We start from the raw sequence: 10,679 nt of genomic DNA, 5'->3' as shown, positions 1-10,679 counted from the left end.
GTTTGCGCGCCGCATAGGCGCATTTTGTAATTTTTTTTTTACAAAACAGCACAAAGATAAAAGGTAAGCATGATTTAGATGCTTAAAACATAGGATATGTACCTATAAAATAAAAATTTGAAAAGCAGGGACAAGACAATGCTTGTGTTTGTAGTCGTAAACTACCGAAACTGGCTGAAAGTCCCGTGTTTTTTGCCAGTAACATTGATATTCGTAGCGGCGGAAAACACGCGGCGGCAATGCATGTGAAACGAAACCTCGCGAAAAGCTTCGCAGCGCCGCACCGCTGTTCGCTCCATTCGCTCAATCGCTTGCGTGTGAAACAGGCTTTTCGGTGGCTTCGCAGTCGACTGTCACCACAACCGCCGCCGCGTGAGATCAGCGACGCAACACCTGTTTTTCTGAATGCGCGCCGTCATTCCCCTCTTCACACGCCGCTTGCTCGGGGAAGGTCACGTGGGTTTTTGTACGACTTTTCGGGCCTGTCGGTTTTTGCTCAAGGTCACCACGCAATGAGCCACTTAAAGACCCCCTCACCAGGCCCGAAAGCAAATTTTCGTTATACGCTGGAAGTTGTTACGTGTCCTCTAGGGAGCGTTCTGCGGCAAACATTTTTCAGATCGGCTCATTAATAGTTCAGATAGAAATATTTCAGTGCCGCGAACCCATGATTTCAGGAGGCGGGCTCCACTGCCAAGCAAGACGCTCTCTCCACTCGTCCCGTCTGTCCAACACCACCTGGACAAGCATAGATGGTGTTGGTCTAGCCTTCGCAAGCAAAATTCCTTCCCTGCGTTCAGCCATACCAGAACTCGAGGATCGCGTGACGCATACGTCACAGGCCCCGCCTTCATTTTTCTTTCCTCGCTTTTTTTTTTTCTGCACTATGCATTTCCGCCGACCGTGTCGCGCGCGAGCTGTTGTCTCGTTCGCGCAGCGCACGATTTTGCGCGCTGTGCACAAGGCAACATGATTAGCGGTATAATTCTGTGCTACACGAATACTGAGGCTAACAAGCGGATCGCAAAGCGTGACCACGCGCTGGACCACGGTAGAAAATGGCATAGTTTCGGTACCTGCGCACTTGACCGTACGACCGTGGGACGACAAGCTCGGGCCCGACAAGCAGACGAAGCGGAAGTACATCTCTCTTGCTTCGGTGCGAAGTAAAACAAAAAACACGCAGACATTCCGTTTGTGTGTTTTATTATTTCTCTGAACTTCAATTCGTCAATTCAAGCAACAGATCGCACAGATAACAGAGGTTGTCTTGAATAATGATCGAAGTCACGTGTCACCACGAGTGACGTCACACTGCGGACACGATTACGTAGGCGCAGGGGCACGATTACGTCACCGTCCCTCTCCGGGCGGATTCGCCGCGAGTGAAGAGGGAAACGGCGTTCGGATTGAAATTTCAGGCCCTTTCGCGGTGCGTAGTGATGTAATTCTTTGCAAACACGATCGTTGGCGCGCATTGTGCGCTCTGCGCTTGTCAGCTCAAAAAGGCCAGAACTGTTGAGGGGCCCTTTAAGAGGAAGCTTTAGCTGGGGTCATCATCATCATCATCATCATCAGCCTAGTTACGCCCACTGCAGGGCAAAGGCCTCTCCCATACTTCTCCAACTACCCCGGTCATGTACTAATTGTGGCCATGTTGTCCCTGCAAACGTCTTAATGTCATCTGCCCACCTAACTCTCTGCCGCCCCCTGCTACGCTTCCCTTCTCTTGGAATCCAGTCCGTAGCTCTTAGTGACCATCGGTTATCTTCCCTCCTCATTACATGTCCGGCCCATGCCCATTTCTTTTTCTTGATTTCAACTAAGATGTCGTTTACCCGCGTTTGTTGCCTCACCCAATCTGCTCTTTTCTTATCCCTTAACGTTACACCCATCATTCTTCTTTCCATAGCTCGTTGCGTCGTTCTCAATTTCAGCAGAACCCTTTTCGTAAGCCTCCAGGTTTCTGCCCCATATGTGAGTACTGGTAACACACAGCTGTTGTACACTTTCCTTTTGAGGGATAGTGGCAACCTACTGTTCATGATTTGAGAATGCCTGCCAAACGCACCCCAACCCATTCTTATTCTTCTGGTTATTTCAGTCTCATGATCCGGATCCGTGGTCACTACCTGCCCTAAGTAGATGTATTCCCTTACCACTTCCAGTGTTTCGCTACCTATCGTAAACTGCTGTTCTCTTCCGAGACTGTTAAACAGTACTTTAGTTTTCTGCAGATTAATTTTCAGACCCACCCTTCTGCTTTGCCTCTCCAGGTCAGTGAGCATGCATTGCAATTGGTCTCCTGAGTTACTAAGCAAGGCAATATCATCAGCGAATCGCAAGTTGCTAAGGTATTCTCCATCGACTTTTATCCCCAATTCTTCCCACTCCAGGCCTCTGAATACCTCCTGTAAACATGCTGTGAATAGCAGTGGAGATATCGTATCTCCCTGTCTGACGCCTTTCTTTATAGGGATTTTGTTGCTTTCTTTGTGGAGGACTACGGTGGCTGTGGAGCCGCTATAGATATCTTCCAGTATTTTTACATATGGCTCATCTACACCCTGATTCCGTAATGCCTCCATGACTGCTGAGGTTTCGACTGAATCAAACGCTTTCTCGTAATCAATGAAAGCTATATATAAGGGTTGGTTATATTCTGCACATTTCTCTATCACTTGATTGATAGTGTGAATATGGTCTATTGTTGAGTAGCCTTTACGGAATCCTGCCTGGTCCTTTGGCTGACAGAAGTCTAAGGTGTTCCTGATTCTATTTGCGATTACCTTAGTAAATACTTTGTAGGCAACGGACAGTAAGCTGATCGGTCTATAATTTTTCAAGTCTTTGGCGTCCCCTTTCTTATGGATTAGGATTATGTTAGCGTTCTTCCAAGATTCCGGTACGCTCGAGGTTATGAGGCATTGCGTATACAGGGTGGCCAGTTTCTCTAGAACAATCTGACCACCATCCTTCAACAAATCTGCTGTTACCTGATCCTCCCCAGCTGCCTTCCCCTTTTGCATAGCTCCTAAGGCTTTCTTTACTTCTTCTGGCGTTACCTGTGGGATTTCGAATTCCTCTAGGCTATTCTCTCTTCCACTATCGTCGTGGGTGCCACTGGTACTGTATAAATCTCTATAGAACTCCTCAGCCACTTGAACTATCTCGTCCATATTAGTAACGATATTGCCGGCTTTGTCTCTTAACGCACACATCTGATTCTTGCCTATTCCTAGTTTCTTCTTCACTGTTTTTAGGCTTCCTCCGTTCCTGAGAGCCTGTTCAATTCTATCCATATTATAGTTCCTGATGTCCGCTGTCTTACGCTTGTTGATTAACTTAGAAAGTTCTGCCAGTTCTATTCTAGCTGTAGGATTAGAGGCTTTCATACATTGGCGTTTCTTGATCAGATCTTTCGTCTCCTGCGATAGCTTACTGGTTTCCTGTCTAACGGCGTTACCACCGACTTCTATTGCGCACTCCTTAATGATGCCCATGAGATTGTCGTTCATTGCTTCAACACTAAGGTCCTCTTCCTGAGTTAAAGCCGAATACCTGTTCTGTAGTTTGATCCGGAATTCCTCTAGTTTCCCTCTTACCGCTAACTCATTGATTGGCTTCTTGTGTACCAGTTTCTTTCGTTCCCTCCTCAAGTCTAGGCTAATTCGAGTTCTTACCATCCTGTGGTCACTGCAGCGTACCTTGCCGAGCACGTCTACATCTTGAATGATGCCAGGGTTCGCGCAGAGTATGAAGTCGATTTCATTTCTAGTCTCACCATTCGGGCTCCTCCACGTCCACTTTCGGCTAACCCGCTTGCGGAAAAAGGTATTCATTATACGCATATTATTCTGTTCTGCAAACTCTACTAATAATTCTCCTCTGCTATTCCTAGAGCCTATGCCATATTCCCCCACTGACTTGTCTCCAGCCTGCTTCTTGCCTACCCTGGCATTGAAGTCGCCCATCAGTATAGTGTATTTTGTTTTGACTTTACCCATCGCCGATTCTACGTCTTCATAAAAGCTTTCGACTTCCTGGTCATCATGACTAGATGTAGGAGCGTAGACTTGAACAACCTTCATTTTGTACCTCTTATTAAGTTTCACAACAAGACATGCCACCCTCTCGTTAATGCTATAGAATTCCTGTATGTTACCAGCTATTTCCTTATTAATCAGGAATCCGACTCCTAGTTCTCGTCTCTCCGCTAAGCCCCGGTAGCACAGTACATGCCCGCTTTTTAGCACTGTATATGCTTCTTTTGTCCTCCTAACCTCACTGAGCCCTATTATATCCCATTTACTACCCTCTAGTTCCTCCAATAACACTGCTAGACTCGCCTCACTAGATAGCGTTCTAACGTTAAACGTTGCCAGGTTCAGATTCCAATGGCGGCCTGTCCGGAGCCAGGTATTCTTAGCACCCTCTGCAGCGTCACAGATCTGACCGCCGCCGTGGTCAGTTGCTTCGCGGCTGCTGGGGACTGAGGGCCGGGGTTTGATTGTTGTATTCATATAGGAGGTTGTGGCCAAGTACTGCACCAGGGTGGCCAATCCTGCTCTGGTGAGAGAGTGCGTTACCGGTTCTGGTCACCGGGATCAGGCCGCACTCCAGGCCTGTTTGTGCAATTTTCTCAACACACGTTTTTTTTTTTTTGTATTTTCCGGTGAAGAATAGCGCGGCACCGGGATTTGAATCACGGTCCTCTTGCACTGGAGACGGATACTCTACCGTCCCCGTAGGAGTTAAATTAAAAATTAATTTATGGGGTTTTACGTGACAAAACCACTTTCTGATTATGCACGCCGTAGTGGAGGACTCCGAAAATTTCGACCACCTGGGGTTCTTTAACGTGCACCTAATTCTAAGTACACGGGTGTTTTCGCATTTCGCCCCCATCGAAATGCGGCCGCCGTGGTCGGGGTCCGATCCCGCGACCTCGTGCTCAGCAGTCTAACACCATAACCACTGAGCAACCACGGCGGGTCCCGCAGGAGTTGTACGCCTCATTTAACCTACAGTGGTGCCCTACTTGGTCAGTCAAGGTGGACCAATCTGAGCTCGGTTATACCGCATGGATGGCACTCGGCTAGAGAACCTGGTATTTATGACCTGCACATGTGAGTGTGAGGCCATAAATATTTGAAGATCTATATAAATATATATATATATATATTTTTTTAGGAGGGTTCCCGTACAGTGATAAAATAAAGGAAAAGACATTAAAAGAAAGAAAAAAAAAGAAAAAAAGAAAGAAAAAGGGGCAGAAAAAAAAAGGAACATAACAGGTGATTTGAACTCGTGACCCTTCGATGTTGCCCAGAAAGATAGCTCAGTCGGTTGGTTCGTCAGGCCCCAGGCTACTTTCAAGCGCCACAGCTCCTGCTCCGAGCCTCACACTTACGTGGAAAGAGACTCATGTTGTCCGCGATAGGCCCAGAGGGCTATACTACGAGAGCTATGACTGATAGTTTTCTCTCTCTCTCTCTCTCTCTATATATATATATATATATATATATATATATATATATTCATCTCATCTATGGGATCGCATGCGCGCGCTGTTTCTTTGTCTCTGCGTGTAGTACAGTGAAGAGAGCCAGTTTAAGGGCGGAGAAGAAGAAAGAAGAGAAAAGCAAAAACTGCAGCGCCGTGGTTTTAAAGCGCACCCGTGGTAGAGAAACGGAATGCGATATAAGCGTGCGTAGCCATGATACGCACACGACAAACTGCCTTAAAATATTTAGACTTCAGGGAAAGCTTCCTCAGCAAACGATAGCACGGCAATCAGCACTCGAATATAATTATAACCCTAATACTAATTGTAAATATTCATCTCATCTATGGGATCTAATGCGCGCGCTGTTGCTTTGTCTCTGCGTGTAGTAGTTGAGAGAGCCAGTTTAAGGGCGGAGAAGAAGAAAGAAGAGAAAAGCAAAAACTGCAGCGCCGTGGTTTTAAAGCGCACCCGTGGTAGAGAAACGGAATGCGATATAAGCGTGCGTAGCCATGATACGCACACGACAAACTGCCTTAAAATATTTAGACTTGAGGGAAAGCTTCGTTAGCAAACGATAGCACGGCAATCAGCACTCGAATATAATTATAACCCTAATACTAATTGTAAATATTTATCTCATCTATGGGATCTAATGCGCGCGCTGTTGCTTTGTCTCTGCGTGTAGTAGTTGAGAGAGCCAGCTTAAGGGCGGAGTAGTTGGAAGGCATACTTTCTAGGAAAAATGGCCGCTCAAGGAGAAGAGCCAACTCGAGCGGCTTTAGAGGCTAGGAAAACTGCCTTAAAATATTTAGACTTGAGGGAAAGCTTCGTTAACAAACTATAACACGGCAATCAGCACTCGAATACGACGAGAGAAATTACTGAGACGTGGAAAATTCCCTTGAAAAAAAAAAATCTGGTTTGCTAGGCAAATGCTTGTATGTATTGAACCTCTTAAAAGATGAGGGGTGAAATATGCGCTCACCGAGAGGGCATCTTCGGCACGAGACATCCCCAAGGCACCTTACAGAGATGTGGAGAGCTTCGCGGCCGGAACGAAGCTTCCCTTCTCCGCCGGCCAAGAGGGGGAAACGCGCTTTCCGATCGCTCAAGGTTGCGCGGACAAAGCCTAACTCTAGCGACTAGGAAAAGCTTAACCAGGTGCGATGGCGGCACGCATAGCGTGGGAAGCTAGCCGCCAGAATAACTATACCAAGGACTGCTGCTGATGAGGGCGAAATACCTTCGTGTAATTATAATAACCCTAATAGGACTACTTTCGAAAAAAAAAAAGGAAACGGCCCAGAGGGCTATACTACGAGAGCTATGACTGATAGTTTTCTCTCTCTCTCTCTCTCTCTCTCTCTCTCTATATATATATATATATATATATATATATATATATATATATATATATATATATATATATATATATATATATATATATATATATATATTCATCTCATCTATGGGATCGCATGCGCGCGCTGTTTCTTTGTCTCTGCGTGTAGTACAGTGAAGAGAGCCAGTTTAAGGGCGGAGAAGAAGAAAGAAGAGAAAAGCAAAAACTGCAGCGCCGTGGTTTTAAAGCGCACCCGTGGTAGAGAAACGGAATGCGATATAAGCGTGCGTAGCCATGATACGCACACGACAAACTGCCTTAAAATATTTAGACTTCAGGGAAAGCTTCCTCAGCAAACGATAGCACGGCAATCAGCACTCGAATATAATTATAACCCTAATACTAATTGTAAATATTCATCTCATCTATGGGATCTAATGCGCGCGCTGTTGCTTTGTCTCTGCGTGTAGTAGTTGAGAGAGCCAGTTTAAGGGCGGAGAAGAAGAAAGAAGAGAAAAGCAAAAACTGCAGCGCCGTGGTTTTAAAGCGCACCCGTGGTAGAGAAACGGAATGCGATATAAGCGTGCGTAGCCATGATACGCACACGACAAACTGCCTTAAAATATTTAGACTTGAGGGAAAGCTTCGTTAGCAAACGATAGCACGGCAATCAGCACTCGAATATAATTATAACCCTAATACTAATTGTAAATATTTATCTCATCTATGGGATCTAATGCGCGCGCTGTTGCTTTGTCTCTGCGTGTAGTAGTTGAGAGAGCCAGTTTAAGGGCGGAGTAGTTGGAAGGCATACTTTCTAGGAAAAATGGCCGCTCAAGGAGAAGAGCCAACTCGAGCGGCTTTAGAGGCTAGGAAAACTGCCTTAAAATATTTAGACTTGAGGGAAAGCTTCGTTAACAAACTATAACACGGCAATCAGCACTCGAATACGACGAGAGAAATTACTGAGACGTGGAAAATTCCCTTGAAAAAAAAAATCTGGTTTGCTAGGCAAATGCTTGTATGTATTGAACCTCTTAAAAGATGAGGGGTGAAATATGCGCTCACCGAGAGGGCATCTTCGGCACGAGACATCCCCAAGGCACCTTACAGAGATGTGGAGAGCTTCGCGGCCGGAACGAAGCTTCCCTTCTCCGCCGGCCAAGAGGGGGAAACGCGCTTTCCGATCGCTCAAGGTTGCGCGGACAAAGCCTAACTCTAGCGACTAGGAAAAGCTTAACCAGGTGCGATGGCGGCACGCATAGCGTGGGAAGCTAGCCGCCAGAATAACTATACCAAGGACTGCTGCTGATGAGGGCGAAATACCTTCGTGTAATTATAATAACCCTAATAGGACTACTTTCGAAAAAAAAAAAGGAAACGGCCCAGAGGGCTATACTACGAGAGCTATGACTGATAGTTTTCTCTCTCTCTCTCTCTCTCTCTCTCTATATATATATATATATATATATATATATATATATATATATATATATATATATATATTCATCTCATCTATGGGATCGCATGCGCGCGCTGTTTCTTTGTCTCTGCGTGTAGTACAGTGAAGAGAGCCAGTGTTTAAGGGCGGAGAAGAAGAAAGAAGAGAAAAGCAAAAAACTGCAGCGCCGTGGTTTTAAAGCGCACCCGTGGTAGAGAAACGGAATGCGATATAAGCGTGCGTAGCCATGATACGCACACGACAAACTGCCTTAAAATATTTAGACTTCAGGGAAAGCTTCCTCAGCAAACGATAGCACGGCAATCAGCACTCGAATATAATTATAACCCTAATACTAATTGTAAATATTCATCTCATCTATGGGATCTAATGCGCGCGCTGTTGCTTTGTCTCTGCGTGTAGTAGTTGAGAGAGCCAGTTTAAGGGCGGAGTAGTTGGAAGGCATACTTTCTAGGAAAAATGGCCGCTCAAGGAGAAGAGCCAACTCGAGCGGCTTTAGAGGCTAGGAAAACTGCCTTAAAATATTTAGACTTGAGGGAAAGCTTCGTTAACAAACTATAACACGGCAATCAGCACTCGAATACGACGAGAGAAATTACTGAGACGTGGAAAATTCCCTTGAAAAAAAAAAATCTGGTTTGCTAGGCAAATGCTTGTATGTATTGAACCTCTTAAAAGATGAGGGGTGAAATATGCGCTCACCGAGAGGGCATCTTCGGCACGAGACATCCCCAAGGCACCTTACAGAGATGGGGTGCTCCTATCTAAATACCTGTAAAAAGAGAATTCGTTTTTCTCGGCAACCACTGCACCAAACTCGATGAGTTTTGTTGCATATTAAGAAAAAGGTTAAAAGCTAGTGACTGTTGGTTTCGAATTTTTCATTTAGGTCGTCACATTTTTACTTACAATTGGCAAAAATTGAAAAGTTTCAGAAAACAAAACTATACGACTCCGTAACTCCGCAATTAAAATGATATCACGATTCTGTGAATTGCATCTCATCGTTCATCTAAAGCGGAAAAATTTGATATGCTATACATGAATCCCAAAATATTTAGTATTGAGTAAATACAGATTTTGCAGAGCCCTTGTACACGACGTAACAAATTCACGTAATATATAAATTGACATATGGAATTTGTACGCTTTGAATGATCTAATGGATGTCGTTTACGGAACTGCGCTTTCTGTTCTTGAAGGAGAGCTCTTGGTTTGTAAACTTCGTGCTTCTATTTTTTTCGAACTTTCACATCTTTGAAAATTATTTCAACAAAATTCAGGCCCTAAATCTACATTCCGCTTCGAACAATCATTAGAATTTAACTGTCTCTTTGAAATCCAACAAATTTCATTAAAATCGGTCCAGGGGTTAGTTCAAAAAAACGGTTTTGCGTTTTACATGTATTTGAATAGGCCGCGTCGGAATAGGGCCCGAGCTAAAGCTTCCTCCTTAAGACTTTCGCCTGAACAAACAGAAGAAGGGGAAATAATGTGAACGGCGCTGCTTTAGGACGCTAGGGAGGTGAAAACCATAGGGAGCTGCAATAGGGACGTACAAACGCCGCCAAGTGACTTAATTAGCGCATAAATATAACAATTAAGAATTTTAGAAACTGGCTCAGGTTGTGTTGTACTCTGCGTTTTAAATAGCGTCCCCTAATTTGGAGACTACCCCCCCCCCCCCTCCCGCATATCTAAAGCTCGCTAACAATAAGCCGACACTTATTTCAACCAAATTAAACTAAGGAGCTGCAAAAAGTGAAATACGTGTAGTGTTTCATGGAGAAGGAATCAAAAGTCGCGATTCTGCAAAGCTGCGGCCATATTTTCCAATTATACATTTCATCTCCTTCCTAACTTTTCGCCCGCCATGATTGGTTCGAACGCTGCCGAGCCACTCATATATAAGGAATCTCTGACGCTGACTTGTATTTTAGCAAATACTTCTGGTTCTGGTACTGCGGCGGTACAGTCAGCCTCCTACATCGAGTATTAATATGTTTGCTACGTCTGCGACAATTTATTTTTGATTGATTGATTGATTGATTGATTGAGTGATTGATTGATGGATGGATGGATGGATGGATGGATGTATGGACGGACGGACGGACGGACGTTATGAGCGTACCCTTTGGAACGGGGCGGTGGGTTGCGCCACCAAGCTCTTGCTATTATATTGCCTAATGTCCTACCTAGGTTAAACAATAAAAAAAAAACACTATGAACTACCACACCCAAATTTTCTGATCCCCTATTGCGAACTGTGCTTTTGTACGTCTTTGTCTTTTGCCATTTCTCTACTTTTCTTCCACCAATCCTCCAATCGCCTCTTACTAATGCCTATTGCGGACATGCTTACTTTA

Source organism: Dermacentor andersoni, chromosome 1 (genome assembly GCF_023375885.2).
Source record: "Dermacentor andersoni chromosome 1, qqDerAnde1_hic_scaffold, whole genome shotgun sequence".
NCBI lineage: Eukaryota > Metazoa > Arthropoda > Arachnida > Ixodida > Ixodidae > Dermacentor > Dermacentor andersoni.
Note: the sequence above shows the minus strand (reverse complement) of the source record.